The sequence below is a fragment of the Engystomops pustulosus genome, chromosome 8, assembly GCF_040894005.1.
Source record: "Engystomops pustulosus chromosome 8, aEngPut4.maternal, whole genome shotgun sequence".
In the NCBI taxonomy this organism is placed as follows: domain Eukaryota; kingdom Metazoa; phylum Chordata; class Amphibia; order Anura; family Leptodactylidae; genus Engystomops; species Engystomops pustulosus.
In genome coordinates, this window is record NC_092418.1 from 45545448 (window position 1) to 45563558 (window position 18111).

Genomic DNA, 18111 nt, shown 5'->3' on the forward strand with positions numbered 1-18111 from the left:
TGGAGCACAGTCAGTAGCATCCCTTTCCCTATGTAATGTGTGTGATACATCTGCAGGTTGCTCCTGGCTGTCACCCCTTGCTGTAGCAGTGTCTGGTCTCGCATACTGCATAGTGCACAGTCTTCCCCCACTGGAAAAGTTGCAGCAGAAAGTTGCGGAAGTGTGGAGCCTGTGCCGCCCCCTGGCGGCCGCCCTCAGCACACACGCGGGACTGGTTAGGCTTCTGTAACAATGTGACATTTATGAGGCCCCGCCCTGAGGACAAGTCCCGGCTGCCGGCGCTGATAGGTGGATGTGGAGGGAGTCCCTGCTCCTACACTTGTGTGCACTGGGGAAAGTTCCCGGAGCCGGGAGCCCGGGGATCAGCGCCGGGGCTGCACTTTCTACACTTGTGGACACTCCTGGGATTTACACTGGGGAGCCCGAGGGATCCAGAGCCCCCAGCCCGCCCGCTGTCTTACTGTCCTGCCGGAGGATGAGCGCAGCCCTGTGACCGGTGAGTGACAGCAACATGGAGAGCACGACGTGACAGGGAAGTGGCCCCTACTGTACTCACACACTAGTATACACTCACACTCTGGTATATACTCACACACTAGTATACACTCACACACTACTGTACTCATACACTAGTATACACTCACACTCCAGTATACACTCACACACTAGTATACACTCACACACTACTGTACTCATACACTAGTATACACTCATACTCTGGTATATACTCACACACTACTGTACACTCACACTACTGTACTCTCACACACTAGTATACACTCACACTCTAGTATACACTCACACACTACTGTACTCACACACTAGTATACACTCACACTCCAGTATACACTCACACACTAGTATATACTCACACTCTGGTATATACTCACACACTACTGTACACTCACACTACTGTACTCTCACACACTAGTATACACTCACACTCTAGTATACACTCACACACTAGTATTTACTCACACACTACTGTACTCACACTCTAGTATACACTCACACACTACTGTACACTCACACTCTAGTATACACTCACACACTACTGTACACTCACACACTTGTATACACTCACACACTTCTGTACACTCACACTCTGGTATATACTCACACACTAGTATACACTCACACACTGGTATATACTCACACACTACTGTACACTCACACACTAGTATACACTCACACACTACTGTACACTCACACACTACTGTACACTCACACACTAGTATTTACTCACACACTACTGTACTCACACACTAGTATACACTCACACACTACTGTACACTCACACACTACTGTACTCACACACTAGTATACACTCACACACTACTGTACACTCACACTTGTATATACTCACACACTGCTGTATACTCAAACACTACTGTACACTCACACACTAGTATATACTCACACACTACTGTACACTCACACACTAGTATATACTCACACACTACTGTACACTCACACACTACTGTACACACACACTAGTATATACTCACACACTATTGTACACTCACACACTAGTATATACTCACACACTATTGTACACTCACACACTAGTATATAGTCACACACTATTGTACACTCACACACTAGTATATACTCACACACTACTGTACACTTACACACTAGTATATACTCACACACTACTGTACACTCACACAGTACTGTATACTCACACACTACTGTACACTTACACACTAGTATATACTCACTCACTACTGTACACTCACACACTACTGTATACTCACACACTAGTATATACTCACACACTACTGTACACTCACACACTACTGTACACTCACACACTAGTATATACTCACACACTACTGTACACTTACACACTTGTATATACTCACACACTACTGTATACTCGCAAACTAGTATATACTCACACAGCTACAAACAGTACAGTATTTTCACACATCTACACACACTAGCATATAATTCACACAGCTACACACACTACTATATACTGACACAACTACACACACTACTATATACTGACACAACTACACACACTACTATATACTCACACAACTACACACACTACTATATACTGACACAACTACACACACTACTATATACTGACACAACTACACACACTACTATATACTGACACTACACACACTACTATATACTGACACAACTACACACACTACTATATACTGACACAACTACACACACTACTATATACTCACACAACTACACACACTACTATATACTGACACAACTACACACACTACTATATACTGACACAACTACACACACTACTATATACTGACACTACACACACTACTATATACTGACACAACTACACACACTACTATATACTGACACAACTACACACACTACTATATACTGACACTACACACACTACTATATACTGACACAACTACACACACTACTATATACTCGCACATCTACACACACTAGTATATAATTCACACTGCTACACACACTACTATATACTGACACAACTACACACACTACTATATACTGACACTACACACACTACTATATACTGACACAACTACACACACTACTATATACTCGCACATCTACACACACTACTATATACTGACACAACTACACACACTACTATATACTGACACAACTACACACTCTACTATATACTCGCACATCTACACACACTAGTATATAGTTCACACAGCTACACACACTACTATATACTCGCACATCTACACATATAATATACATATATGTATAGTGATAAAATGCTCATATGATATATCTTCTCTTGCACATTACACATAGTGTATACTCAGACACTGATATTACGGCTCAGTACTCAGAATCTCCTGTGTCACGTGAATGATAGATAAATAAACCTGCATAACAGTTCCCCCGCTGCCCACTATCCATTACATAAGGAAATACAGTAACAGATAGGATAGAAGTTTCCTCCTGTCTCACATGGTGGTGTGAAGTATATATTTATATATATAGCACCATCCCGTGCGTCCTGGCGCAGCTTCTAAGTGTTTTGCTGTAATTCGATGTTCCGCCTTTTGGATATAGACGTTGAATCTGCCATGTGCCAATGTAATGATAGCATTTGTGTAACCACCCCCATCGCTGTAACCTGCCTGGGTACCAATGGTCCTTATAAATGTACGTATTATGAAGCTACTTTGGCAAATTTAAAGACTCTGCTCAATTTTTAAATTTTTTTTTACCAATAATGTTTTCAGGCTTACAAAGAGAATGTGACTATACTTCAAGAAGTATAGTCACATTCTCTTTGTAAGCCTGAAAATAATACGGCTTAGGTTTCCTCTAGACACATGACATCTACTCACGATGAAGTTATGGCCTGATTCATTGGACTCCTTGCGTCCTCCTGAAGCGGCTGTAATACCCTCCGCTTTCACCATTAAGAAGCGGCCTGGAAACCCTTTTGGCAGCTTGTGGCATATGGACATTACAAACCCATTCGGGCCCCTAGTAGTAGCCAGTAGTAGAGAGCTAGTAAAACGGCCCATTCTCTTCAATGTGTGCCATTGATAGGGGTTTTCTGGACTCTATACCAGTATCAGCAGTATTAGATTAGCAGGGGGTCCTTGGTGGAGATGGCTGGAGTTCTGCAGCTCAGCCCTCATTTATTTCGATGCTACCCCATCTGATTTCACACATCCTTACAGAAAAAACTAAAATATAAATTCATTCCTGGAAAAAAATCTGATGAAATTTTCATATTTATTTATATGCAAATTAGCATTTTGTCACACCCTCTTGCACCCAGTTTTACATGGGGAGCTGTCCATGTGAAAACATGTCAAGAGAAGTTGTCCTTGACCTTACCACATTCATGGTGTACCAAAATAATAAAAAAAAGGGGGGCCCGGTATCTAACCTGACAGACTAAAGAGTGGAGGATGTGCACCTTTATATACGTATTGTACTGCACAATGTACAGTATCATATATATATATATAACAGTGCACATCCTCCACAGCTGAGCCGGCAGCAGAGATAAGAAATGTTGGGGTAGAGGGAGGGGAAAGCAGAATGACAGGACAAGGGGTCTCTCATCTCTAATTCCTGCTGTGTACGTCCCCCATGTGGTCAGCAGCTACTGGCACAGATCTGTGTATAGATGTGTGGGTATAGAAATATGTATAAAGTCTGAGGGGATAGGGGGGCCCCATTAAGAAGTCTGCTATGGGGCCCTGCCTCTCCCAGTTATGCCTATGTTCGTAACAAGAACGTCAGACAGACCTGGCAGCATACACGTAGAAGGAGCAGTTAAGCCTCAGTCATGTTGTGTCATTCCCAGTCATATTGTACGCTATGATATTATTCATAATTAGATTTTTCTAATAATAGGTTTAGGTGGAGAGGCGCTGTAATGTACATATTTGTGCTGCGTTACTGTCTGGAATGTTACTATATGTGGAACATCAATAACAGATGTGTATAGCACTGCTATTATTGGGTAAAGCCAAAAGTCATGGCAATGGATTATTAATTATATCTGAGTTAGAAGCTCGTTAGAGGAAAGGATCAGCTTTGTCTTCTTTGCATGAAATGGTTTTCCCCACAGAAGTTTTTTTTTATCACTGATCTACTGGGAGCACCAAGCAGGGACCACCACTGAAAAGTCCAAAGACTCCCATACTGTAGTGAGACCTCCTGTGTCCCATGTCTCAGGGTACCTTAGTGAGGCAACTGCAGGGTTACTCATCCGTCCACGCTCCAGCTCCTGCGGTCCAGCGTGCGTTCGCGCATGCGCCGGCTTTGTGAAATTTAAAGGGCTAATTGGTGCTGGTGGGTTGCTGCACTGATATGTAGCCTGCTTCTTCCTTTGTTCTCTGCTGGATCTTTGTGCCTTGTTGCCTGAGAGAAAGCGTTATATTGAGACTATTGTGATCCTTCCGTTGTGACCTCTGCTCCGTTTTTTTACCTCGATTCTCTGCTGCCTGTCTCTTCTGCTATGTCCCCAACTCCGATCCTGTGAGGCCTGTGCGGACCTCCTTCCTGACAACGACTGTGACTCTGTCTGCCTTTTTTTGTACCTCCCGTTGGACACTACGGCGAGCAAGTCATGCCTGTGGAGTGACCTGGTGGTATCCCGCTGCAGCAAGTCCAACACGCGTTGCAGCAGGCTCCTGCGAATACCGGGTGCCACTTAGACTCTGGTCCCAGGCGTGGGCTTTCGTCATTGTTCGCGGTGGTTCAGTGGGTCCACCAGCTCCGATCCTGTCAATCCACCACTGATCCTGACATGTGCAAGCTCTTTCCATGGCTAGCTCATGTCTTCACATATTTCTATGGGCTACATCAATGTTCATATGATTATGTTCAGTGGTAGGTACATGGTTCAATGACGAGGAACAGGGTAATTAGGACTCCTACAGTATAATGGAGATCCCATTATTTGGAGGAAACTTTCATCATATGTTTACAACCTATCCTGTAAAATGGGTGATACATATGATTTGTGGGCGCATTGAAGGAATTTAACCTAAACTCTGATTTAGGTAAATATAGGATTTTCTCTTAAATGCCTGCAACTTGATAACAATGTTTGGTTGTCGTAGAAGAAAAACTGTATTCTAAGAAATGTATCTTCTAAGAAGAGGGCTCTGAGAGCAGCGCTTCCTCTATTCTCTTTCTTAAAACACAATCTTTTACTGCAAGTCATCTTGCCTAGAAAAATGCATTGGTTGGAACTACGGTTGTGGTTGAGAAGTGAAATAATCCAAAGTAGTCTCCTTCTGGCCACAGGTTGCTTGTTGGTGGCCTGATGATATGTAGACACTGAAGCATAATAAAGTAATCCTCATGCTATCAAATGACTCATTATATCATTATAAGGGGCTGTTCAGATTTTGACACAAATTTTTCCCCTCAAAAGGGGCCCAAACAGTTGTTTTTGGATGTGTTTTAGCCATTGATTGAACAGCTCGCACACGTCTCCATGTATTTCTATGGGCTCATGGCCGTAATTACACAGCCCCGTGTATGAGCCGACAGTCCTGACTACAAATTTTGGAGCAGGTCCTATTCTTGCGTGTGTTGGTGGCTTGAGCAGACCTCACACAATGTTAAGACAAGTGCCACAAAAAATGGACCCTAGGTGGGTGCTGGAAGCCCGGGGTGCGTCCAGATGTGGATCATAATGGGTTGAGACAAATAATTGCTCCTACTTTTACTCCATTCCTGGTTTGGGCATCAAAAACTGCATCTGAAAAACTGAACTTGCATTCGAACTCTTATCCAAACCAGGGTTCAGCAGCTTCTGCTGCATTATCTGTTATTTCAAGCAAAATACCCTAGCACAGCAGCCAGTCTTCATTTTACTGCTATAAATAACACAATATGCCCTTCTGTACGTGGAACAGAAGGTGAGTAGAAGACCCCGGATAAAATTGTGACCTCCTACTAATCTGTGTCCAAATCTACCCCCCTATACCTTTTAGTAGTTGCCTGTTTTTGTTTTATTTTGCAATTGGATTTGTCTGCTGGATTCTGGGCAGTAACTTGCCCTAAAATTATCTGTAGTTGTTGCTTATCTCTAAGGCTGGATTCACACGACCGGTGCCTGCCGTACCGTAGCACGGCGGGCACACGGCAGCGCGCGGGGAGAGGAGGAGGGGGAGAGCGCTGCTCACCCCCGCCCCTCTCCATAGGGATATATGGCGCACGGCGCCATATGCCCTGAAAAAATAGGACATGTCCTATTTTTTCACGGGGCACGGAGCAGTACGGTGCCGCACGTGTGCTGCACCGTACCGCTCCCGTAGGGCGCCGTGCGCCCATTGCCGTCTATGGGGGACGTATATCGGCCGTATATACGTCGGCCGTATATACGTCCCCCTTGCGGTAGTGTGAATGCAGCCTAAGGGTTGTGTTTCGTATTTTCTGTTTCATACTTTAGGTTCCAACAATATTTAGTATTTCTAAGCTTATTACTGATAATACATTCTTGTCTCCATGTAGTTTTTGGTCATGTCTCTAACAATACACAAACACATACACAAATAATCCCTATGTGAAACCGTATTTAGGGAGGATGCCAGTATACCAGATAGGCCTGTATAAGCCTTATGTTTCTTACAATAGTCATTATCCAATAGGTGACATTTTGTGGTAGAGGTTTATGGTCACAAGATCACATATATCATTGTACATCCCTGTGGTTATCCAAAATTGCAAACTTTATTGATACAAACTATTGGCCGATAGACCAAATAAAAGACTGACAACATTTAAAAAAAAAAACAAGTAAATTAAACCTACAAGTAATTCTAAACACGCTGGACCCAGGGATATTATGTTATATCTACAACTAAACAACATAAAGGACATCTACCACCAGGATGAAGGATTATAAACCAAGCACATTTACATGCTGGTGTGTGCCACTCTTCTTTTAGCTCATTTCTCACAAAAAGGCTTCAACAATTATGCAAATGAGCTGTAGGGGCTCAGCCTCTATCGCTTTTAATTGAGTCTGGAGCCCCTCGGTTTTGCTTAAGCCGATTTTTTTTTTCTAAAAGTGAGGGCATAAGAAAAAAGAGCAGGTCCTGCCAGAGGAGGCAGACACCATCGTGTAAGTGTATTTGGTTTACAATTCTTCATCCTGGTGGTTAGACCATTACAATAAGCAGGTATTCACTTTACAAAGCCCCATAATGCCAGTGCTAAAACATCTAGAGCACTAAAATCTATGGGTTGAATGTTATCGTACTGATATACTGACCAGGCTGCTGCGTCACTTATAGTGGGGACCACCCCAAGAACATGTAGCTGTCAGTATAATGTTACTATTGTCTGAGCTGTCAGTGTACAGCAGTCCCATCAGACGGCAGTGTGTAATGTGCTCGGTACACTCCCATGTTGTCATGAAACTAGGAGCTGCTCTGTCACAACACGCAGTCACTATGAGCCCTCCCTTTAAGAAGTTATATGCAGCTCCAAAACTTAAGTGAGACCAAAAATGTGTCAATGTATTTGTTATACTATTAACCTCTCTCTTCCTTAGCTGTAGTTAGACAACAAGTAGAAGTAAAGCAGATGAAAGTGATCTACGAAGCTTCGCAGAAGAGAGTAGAAATATGTGAATTGAGTAGTTTCGCAGTACACTGGGCGTGTGTCTGGTTCCTCAAGAATTTCTCACGAGATAGATAGCTGGAGCCTGGCTCTGCGTCTAGTGACGGCTCTGCTATCACAAAGCAGATTCTGTTCCCATCTCGCGTATGACACTTCTTTTCCTGTGTCTAGGGGTTTTCCAGGGCTAAAAAATATTCACTTATAACAAACAGTTAAAAACTGTGCCATATTCTTACCCTTAGAATTACTCACTATCCTCTCACAAGTTAAAGGGAAACAGAACCCTTTCCCATTGCACCAGCAAATCTTGAGATTGTCCTCCTGACACCCCCCTCCACCTATTTGCCTCCCATTATTGGTTTCAATGTGAAGTAGAGATGGAATCACCTATGAAACCATTATGGCGCTGTAATAGTTTACGCCACAATAGTGAGCCGCTACAGGAGGAGGACACCCACTTCCGCTGGTCCCCATGACAATTTCAGGGATTTCTTGAAACCCCTTAAATTATAATTATAATCACTGTTCTTAAAGGAAATCTACCAAAATCAAGCATGGATAAACCAGGGACACTTACTCATAGATCCAGGCACCGTGACTGTGCTTGTGTTCTTATGTTATTCATAGCCTCCTTCCTTCTAAAATCAACTTTTTAAATTATTCTAATGGCTACTGGGGCGGCTCTCAGAGCTGTTACAGTGTTCAGGAGGCACTACCCCTCTCCCACTGTGTGCTGAAACTGCCTGTGTTGTACTGAGATTATATCAGACAGAGGGAGGGGGTAAATCCTGAGAGAGCAGGCTAGGGTGAGACAGTATAACAGCTGGTGAAGCTATAGCACTGATGGGCTATGGGAACTGCCCCACTAGTCTTTCAGGCTCATTCTTATAATTTTAAGAGTTGATTTTAGCACAAAGGAGGTAACAAATATATTTAGCTTACCCCAGTCACAGTGCCTGGATCTATGAGTGAGTGGACATGGTTTACCAATGCTTGATTTTGATGGTAGATTTCCTTTAATCTGCTGTTTTAATACTTTGATAAAAAAATGTTCACTGTAGCATAGTGAGAGTTGTAGATGTAGATCACCTATTATTACATAATGTCATCTTTCTCTGTGCTCTCAGTATAAATATGGACAAGTTTGCATATTTTTATATTAAAAATGTTACCTTCGGAGTATCCAGCTCTACACTGTTTCTTCATTCTTTAGGCTGTGTTCACATCACTTATATTTACATGTATGGCCTATGTACTAGGAAAACACCCAAAAACTATTTACCGCCATGTATATATTTTACAACAGTGAGTAATGGAGGCTACAGTGTAACTATACAGTAGTATGCGTCATGGGAATACTCATGACGACTTATACCTTCAACGTAAGCTACTAACAAGATGTGAACAGAGCCTTAGTATCCTGCGCACGGTTTATCAGTACATTTTTATGGTGTGAATAAGTCTATTGAGTCTTCGTATATAAAGTAGAGCTTGGAGACTTGTTCTTTATCTGATGGCAGTGTACATGAGGTCACATAACAGCAGCTAGCTGTCAGTAACCGGAGGAGACTTCTGAAGTATGTATTATAGGAGGGCCGGACAGGGCAGAGCCGCTCATACATTCTGTAAAAGAGAGGTTTTTATTGAGAAATCCCGATGATAGGTCACCAGAGCTAGCAAACCTCACTCTCTATGTACATATACTATATTTTCTGAATGCCATAAAACACCTCATACCATAATACAGGTGAATCAGAAGCTAATGAAGTCTTATTTCTTACACAGAGTAACCCAGATGATATTGTGTCTCCTGCATACCCCATCTGTCTTGGTTTATGAAGTCTGGAATTGAGTTGATCCATTTTTAGGTGTGGCCTGGAGAAATATTTCCTGAATGGATCAGTCTGTGGAGTGGGAAGATCATGTGTATGATCTAATCCTTTCTGGATTTATTTATTTTGCCCTGGAATGTTCTTACATGTGGACTTGTTCTCACAGACCTTTACATACAGTAGCTGGACTGCTATAAAAACAGATCAATATATGCTAAACTTCAAAAGAAAGACTAGCAGCTCTTACATCCTTCTCTCCCTAAATTCTCTTCATAAGAATAAATCATCAGAAATATACTTTATCCTGCTTATTTCTCCTACCTCATGTATAACAAGTTTGTGATTGTTGTTGTCCTGGACACACACTTAGGCTGTGGCTTGGTGGCAGCTTTCTATAACGAAAATCCACCTTCTAGATACTGTAAGGTTTCCCAAATACACACAAAGATGCTTCATTGAAACAGTGATACAGTCTATGGGGCTTATTTACTAAGGGTCCCGCGGCCGCATTTCCATCGGGTTTTACCGATTTTTCGGGGATCGCGCTGCCGGGACAGGGCTTTAGAACGGCATTGTGTCGATCGGATTTTGGCGCATTCGCAACGGCTTTCATGCGGATGATCCGACGGATTCGGACAAACCGCTGGATTTAACTTTAAAATTGTGTCACAAGCCAAGCACTTTCATGCACCGGGAAGAAGAAGGTGAGCGGTGACCTGAGCGGGGAGCGACACATGCAGGATATCGGGTGCACGATGTAAGTGAATAGCAGCAGAGTTCCTTCTCGTCGGACACTCCGTATCGAGGAACCCACAGGACCGGGTAAGTAAATGTGCCCCTATATGTCCACTGTGTAGGGGGTTCTTTAGGCTGTGGTCCTAGAAGAGAATCAGCTCACTGTTTTGCCATACAGGGGAACAATATTTCACCGTCTTTGGGGATGTGACACCATCTTTCTTTCTTTACCTTGCCACTGACTCTCCTCTTCCAAGGGCTTCCCGTTTATCCTTGTTTCTGGCAATCCATTGGAGAGAGTGCCAGTTAAAGTGCTCAGTCTGGAGCCCTCAGCAGAGGCCACGAAACCACGTAGCCTCCCCTGGCTATTAGAAGGGATGGAAATGCCTGGACAAGTTGGTCCACCACTTCTGATAGCAGTGTGAATTTCTGACTATGTGTTGTGTTAAATTGCTTAGTTGGTATTCATTGACCACCTTTCAGGAAATCCAAGGATTTGGGGTGTTGAATTTCACCATACCAATCCTTTTAAAGGCGGTGGGGCACATTTACTTACCCGTCCAGAGGTTCACCAAAAGTGCACCCAGTATCGTGCATGTGTCGCTTCCTCGCTCAGGTCCAACAGAGTTCACCATCTTCTTCCTGGTGTATGTAAGTGCTTGATCTTGTGACACAATTTTAATGTTAAATCCCGCACTCAGTCCGAATCAGTCGGATTGTCTGAGAGCATGCCCCCCAATTTCTGTCGCATGAAAGCCATGAAAATCCGATCATGCGTGACACAATCCCCTGTTAAATACCTGTCACAGCTGTGCAATCCTCGGAAACGTAGGAAGATCCGACTAAAGTTCAGCCGCAGACCCTTAGTAAATAAGCTCCGATATGTCCACACGATTTACCAATCTCAACTAGCTGCTATGATATGCAGGCCTATGCCTACACATGTAACCCATAACATATTTTTACTGTTCAGCTGCACCTTTCATGCCTAAACTTCATTTTGTAAATATACAAATTAGATTGAAGCGCTTTCACAAGCACAGGATGGATGAAGCTGAAGAGGAAGGATGAGAGGGGGCCCTAGCCGATGGAGTTGTAGAAAGGGCCATTGTTATTGCTGGGGAACTAGAGTCCTGGGGTGCTCTGTTAACGCCCTCAAAAGCTTTTTAACCTAATTTGCATATTTCTAAAGTAAGTTTTGGCACAGAAGGAAAGCTGGAAAATGAAAATACACCTAAACCTAACATCCAATATCCAGAGTGAGTATACATGTGTATGGTGAGTTCAGTACATGTCGACCAAACAAACTATTGAAAGGAATGGTAAGCTTTATTAGGAACAAAGGTAGCGATGACAAGACAGGGAAACGCTCCACCTTTTTACTTAGCCCGGATCCTTTTTTTTGCCCCAGGCAAACAGTGAGAGAATAAAGGGAAAGAACGGCCCGCTCCTCTGCCAGGTTTCTCAATGACTGTTTGTTTTGGGAATTTTCAGACATCCTTACAGACTAACAAATAGTTGTTTTCTTTCGTTTTTTTTCCCTTATATTCACCTCCAGGTTTCATTTCCCTTTTCCTGATATTTTAATTTATTGAGACTGAATGCTGGAATGAAAACAGAAACTTTAATGAATTGTAGGATTAATAGAATAAACTTTAATAGAGGTTTAGGGGATGGATAAGGCTTTTATTAGTAGGCATACAGAGTACGGTACTTACATTGTGATATATAGCGATAAATACAGTATATTGTGCTATATATCCATAGGTCATTCATTATAGGGCCGTCTGTACGTATACGGTATGTCTGATACATAAATGAACACTTAATTTTTAGCAGAGTTGATCCAATGAGAGAAAACATTTTTGCACAGTCTGTGACCTGGATTTAGACAGCTCATACATGGAAACAGACTGTGTAACGTCATCATGTCACGTTCTTGACAATATGCTGTCGGACGGTGACAGAATCTGCTTGAGATGTAATAATCTTTACTACTGAATGCTTTCATTGGTGATCAGTACTTAGCAGCGTGTTGTTAAACAAACAAGTGACTTAGTTTTACATTTGCATGTTGGATAATCCCTTTATCTTCTCAAAGGGTGCAAGGATCACCAAGAATAGGATATCACTGGTTAGTCTTAAAGCCCTTTCATTAGCAGGTAGTAATAGCATCAAAGCATTTTACTGTTACTACAAGCCATAAAGCTTTGCAGGTGATGTGAGCTTTGGACAATGAAAGGTTATTTTTAACCCTGGCCAACCTGTCTGGTTGAGGCTAAGACGTTACACTGGCACAAACCCAGATTGGTTGTGTGGAAGTATTGCGGGTCCATCACTAATAAGGAAGATGATGCAGGTGTAGGAATTCTGGCCACATTCCCTGGAAAAAGTGTGTAAATTTGCTTTACTCCAAAATAAAGAGAATTGCCTCTTCAGTCAACCCATGTCTGACCCATTAAGGAGCCTTAAAACATGAGGTGTTCAACCATGAAATGATAGAAAGGACTGATTTGACAAGCTCTGTGTAACTCTGCTATTGTTATTTTATGTATAATGTAAGCATCTTCTGAAGTTGGTGACAGCTGCCCTGTTTTCCTACTTTCCACTTATTCTGAATTTTGTAATGTGAATATTTATTTACATAGGACAATTATATTCCACAGGCTTTACAGATCATTGGGTACATATACAATAAAATAAGACATTTCAGGGGATATAACATTGCCAGATGAAACAGGAATTAGGGCCCTGCTTGCAAGAGCTTACAGTCTATAAGATGGAGCCGTTTTTTTGGCAACGGGCCTTAATCTCTATTTATCTCTGTGTTGGGGATCTTTGCTCTCAGATCAATTAGGAAGAATAAACCTCCATGTAGTTGCTATCTTTCATGTTACAATGACTGACACCACCTGTTATTAAAGTGGTCAGTCAGGGGATCGCTCCAGCAGCTTTTTGTTTTGAATGGAAGCCACAACATACGTTATGTACATATGAGCAATGTCTGAGATTTGCCACTTAAAAGTCAAAAAGAAAAAGGTTTTAATGACTGGAAGTTTTTCATCCACAATGATCTGTTTTTATTCCATTGTTGCACCCCCAGCAGTATCCGCACTTGCTGGTCCATGATAATACGCACATATAGCCACCCAGCCACCTAATATTCATATATATTATTTTACAAATCATCAATTGTGACACATTCTAAGCCTGCTGAAACCCTCACAAAGGGGATTGAGAAATAATGACTATTTCCTATAATTCCATCATAAATTGTACATTTCACACAGTTTTATTTTCAGCTCCTGAGAAAGTGTAATATGTAGTATATGTCCTCCTTATATACAAGTGAAAGTGAGCAGCCTTGTATCCTTGTTTCTTCCATAAATTAACTGATAAAATCCGTTCACATGAAGACAGAAGCCTCTGTGCCCATGTAGTGGTGTCTGTGCAGGTCCCGGCCTGTTGGGGTTGGAAGGAATTATCTTATAAGCTCCTTAGAAACAACAAGATTGTAGACAGGAAAACAAGTTCTTCCTCTGACTTTGATCTCTGCTCCCTACTTCCTGCTTTGTGTGCCCCGGTAACCTACTGCATAACTGTAAGCCATGGAAAGTACATCTCAGCTGCTCAGTAGTAGAGCTCAAGAGGTCAGGCGTGGAAAATATAGTAAAAATAAATCTAGTCGTAGTTGTTTGAGGCCCGCTGTGCACCAGAATGACTCCAATGTCAGTTTCCTATTATAACATATCTGTCTCGGATATGCACATGGTACTGACTCCAACTACCTACTAATATTTACAAAGTCAAATGGAAGATAAAATCTGATACCATTATTAATAGCAAATGTTTTTTTTGTTTTCACAGACATATAATCAAATCTTTTTTTTTTAATTTTGTAATGATTTTAGAGGTAAACTTTTTTATTATTTAATTACAAATTGCAAACCAGAATTATTACCGTATAATCCATTATTTATGTATTGTTTCCTGGTTCACTTCTTGTACTGTCGGTGTTCCTAAAGCGATGCACAGTCCTCTCATGTTTGTGTGTCAGACTGATACAAATTGGCCACGAAAAATGGAAGAAAACACCATTTTTTTTACAGCTGAGATTCCGCAGGTAGCATCAGACTAGCCATGCAGAAATAGAGGAAAACAACAGGCTACTAGAGGCAACCTCAGTAATGACAAACTATAGATGCAACTTGTGTTATATAGTAGGAAGAGCAGCTCTAGAGCACAAACTACTGGTCCGACCAATTAAATATTTGCAAATGTAGACAGCATGTATATCCTTGGACCATTCATGGTTTGTTCATTTTGAATGTAGGCATTTATCTTTAATACCGAAGATTTCTGATCCTGGGAAGATACCCGGGTTCTGGGTTTAAAGGAAGAAGGACCCCAGGATAGAAATAGATATAAACAGATGGATGCAAGACCCTAGTGTAAAATGTTTAAAACACACTCTAGGGTAATACATTTGAGTCAAATGGACTCTCACCTTGATAAAGTGCAAAGCAAACTTTAAATGATTTTAGCCGTGGTTCTCATCAGCGCTACATGAGCTCCTGGGCGCAAGAGTAGATGCAGAGGTGAGGTGCTAGGAAACAGTAATGTTAATTCAGCGCTCCAATTGTGTATAAATTGATTTTAGGCATTTAAATAACATTCTGCCATTTTATTGTAATACTTGCAACACATTTCATCCCTGAACAAGGACCTTTGTCAGACAGGGTCATAGGTTTCATAGGAAATTCTGAACCTTAGCATCCATAAATGTCACATGCTATAGGAAACCACTTCCTTGTAATCCATGCATTGGCTTGAGCAAAATGAAAATATGGAAAATATTTGGAAGGTGAAACCTATAACCTCAATGGAATTCCTGGAAGAATGGGATTACTATTCATAAAGATTCATCTTAAGAGCAGGTGCTCTGAGGTTCTACATATCTGCCATATAGAGACGGCCTGCCTCACTATAAAAGGACAGGTCATTATAAGAGGGAAGGGTACTACAAGAGGACAGGCACTATAATAGGGCAGGTCACTATAAGAGGGAAGGGTACTATAAGCGGGCAGGTCACTATAAGAGGGAAGGATAAGAGGGAAGGGTACTACAAGAGGGCAGGTCACTATAAGAGGGAAGGATACTACAAGAGGGCAGGTCACTATAAGAGGGTGGGTCACTATAAGAGGGCAGGTCACTATAAGAGGGAAGGGTACTATAAGCGGGCAGGTCACTATAAGAGGGAAGGATAAGAGGGAAGGGTACTACAAGAGGGCAGGTCACTATAAGAGGGAAGGGTACTACAAGAGGGCAGGTCACTATAAGAGGGTGGGTCACTATAAGAGAGCAGGGTACTACAAGAGGACAGGCACTTTAAGAGGGCAGGTCAGGGTAAGAGGAGAGGTCGCTACAAGAGGATACGCATTATAAGAGGGCAGGTCAGTGTAAGAGGCAGGTCACAATAAGAGGGTAGGTCACTATTAGAGGGAAAGGTACTATAAGAGCACAGGCACTTTAAGAGGACAGGTCACTATAGGAGGACAGGTCACTATAAGATGGAGGGGTACTACAAGAAGACAGGTACCATAAGAGGGCAGGTCATTGTAAGAGGACATGCACTATAAGAGGACAGGTAACTATTAGAGGGAAGGGTACTACAAAAGGACAGGTACTATAAGAGGACAGGTCAGTGTAAGAGGTCAGGTCACTATAAGGGGACAGGCGGTATAAGAGGATAAGTCAGTGTATTAGGACAGGTCACTATTAGGGGACAGGTCAGTGTATTAGGACAGGTCACTATTAGGGGACAGGTCAGTGTATTAGGACAGGTCACTATTAGGGGACAGGTCAGTGTATTAGGACAGGTCACTATTAGGGGACAGGTCAGTGTATTAGGACAGGTCACTATTAGGGGACAGGTCAGTGTATTAGGACAGGTCACTATTAGGGGACAGGTCAGTGTATTAGGACAGGTCACTATTAGGGGACAGGTCAGTGTATTAGGACAGGTCACTATTAGGGGACAGGTCAGTGTATTAGGACAGGTCACTATTAGGGGACAGGTCAGTGTATTAGGACAGGTCACTATTAGGGGACAGGTCAGTGTATTAGGACAGGTCACTATTAGGGGACAGGCACTATAAGAGGGAAGGTCACTATAAAGAATCATGTCCCTTCTGCTATACATCAAATTCTCGTCTTATTACAAAGCAAGATGTATATTGTGTCTACCCACTCAGGACTGGAGGGACTGTCATAGGATCTGTTTCCTCTCAGCCATGAATCAGGCCTGTTTTGTTAGACAATTCCGGTGTAATTCAGGTCTGTTGGCTGTGGCTCTGCTTATTATCCTTTCCTGGCATGTCCTTACTGCTGCAGAGAAAGACTGAAAAGAAGAGGTTTGGATAGAAAGTGGAGAAGTGTAGCCAGCTTGTTTAAAAAATGCTTTGTAGTAAGTTAAAGAATAAACCATTATATTGGTTGGCTGGAAAACTCTGTCACATTTTAATTTAATACCACCTACAGACGTTCTGCACAGAAACCACCACTTGTTGGCTGTTTGGGCTAATACTGAATCGAGTTGGTTTTCTTTTCCTACATCAAAGGTAACTATGTTAGTTGTGTTGTCTTATATAAATATATTATAAGTAATGTAAACGCTAACATTTATGGTGTGTATCAAGAGGGACTCTTAGAAGGGGATTCTTTACTGTAAGATCAGTCAGACAATTTCTAACAAAAGTTGTCATGGGGGACTCCCTAAGTGAGTTCAAGATGAGGATCAAGAATTGGAGGTAGGAATGACATTTTCTCCTAAAATGGGAGGGCTTTATCCTCATGGAATTTTAGCATTCCTCTGGATTAATGTTGCTGGAAAATAGGCAGAATTTTAAGAATTTTAAGGGCCTAACAAAACAGGGTCACGGTGCCACGGTCCATGCATTAATGCATGGACATATAAAACCTTGGCATATGTACTGTAAATTTTGGAATGCTCACTACAACCTCAGAATAATCAGAATTGACATCAAAGCGGTAGTTATAGGTCACTACCGTCAAAGTTGCAACTTTGTTTGTATGTATGTGAATGCTTGAATTTATATATTTATATGTGTACTATAATATATATTAATGCACCAATGGGTTCAGAATGTTTCAAAATGATATTTGTATATATATATTTTAAACGTTTGAGTCGGTCAAGGTGTAACAAATAGGCAAAACAAATTAAATTAAAATAAACCTACCATCAAAAACAAGCATGATAAACCAGGGACACTTACTCATAGATCCAGGCACTGTGACTGTGGTAATCTTCTTGTGTTATCCATGGCCTTCTTTCTTCAAAAATCATCTCTTAAAATTATTCTAGTGAGCCTTCACAGGCTGTTACTCTGTTTTCCCCTCCCAACTGCAGCCTCGGGCCTTGTGAGAGGAAGTG

The 18111-nt window shown here is 41.9% G+C and overlaps 1 protein-coding gene across 2 annotated transcripts in view; it reads left to right on the plus strand.

The window, feature by feature from the left end:
• Window positions 1-257: 257 nt before the first annotated feature.
• The window catches only part of RHBDF1 (rhomboid 5 homolog 1), a 90907-nt gene continuing 73053 nt past the window's right edge, over window positions 258-18111 (plus strand). The window contains exon 1 of one of the 2 annotated variants that reach the window (XM_072120809.1): window positions 258-496. The gene's annotated coding sequence lies outside the window, so the exon portion shown is untranslated. The remainder of the gene's footprint in view (window positions 497-18111) is intronic. The other variant, XM_072120810.1, reaches the window with a different exon arrangement.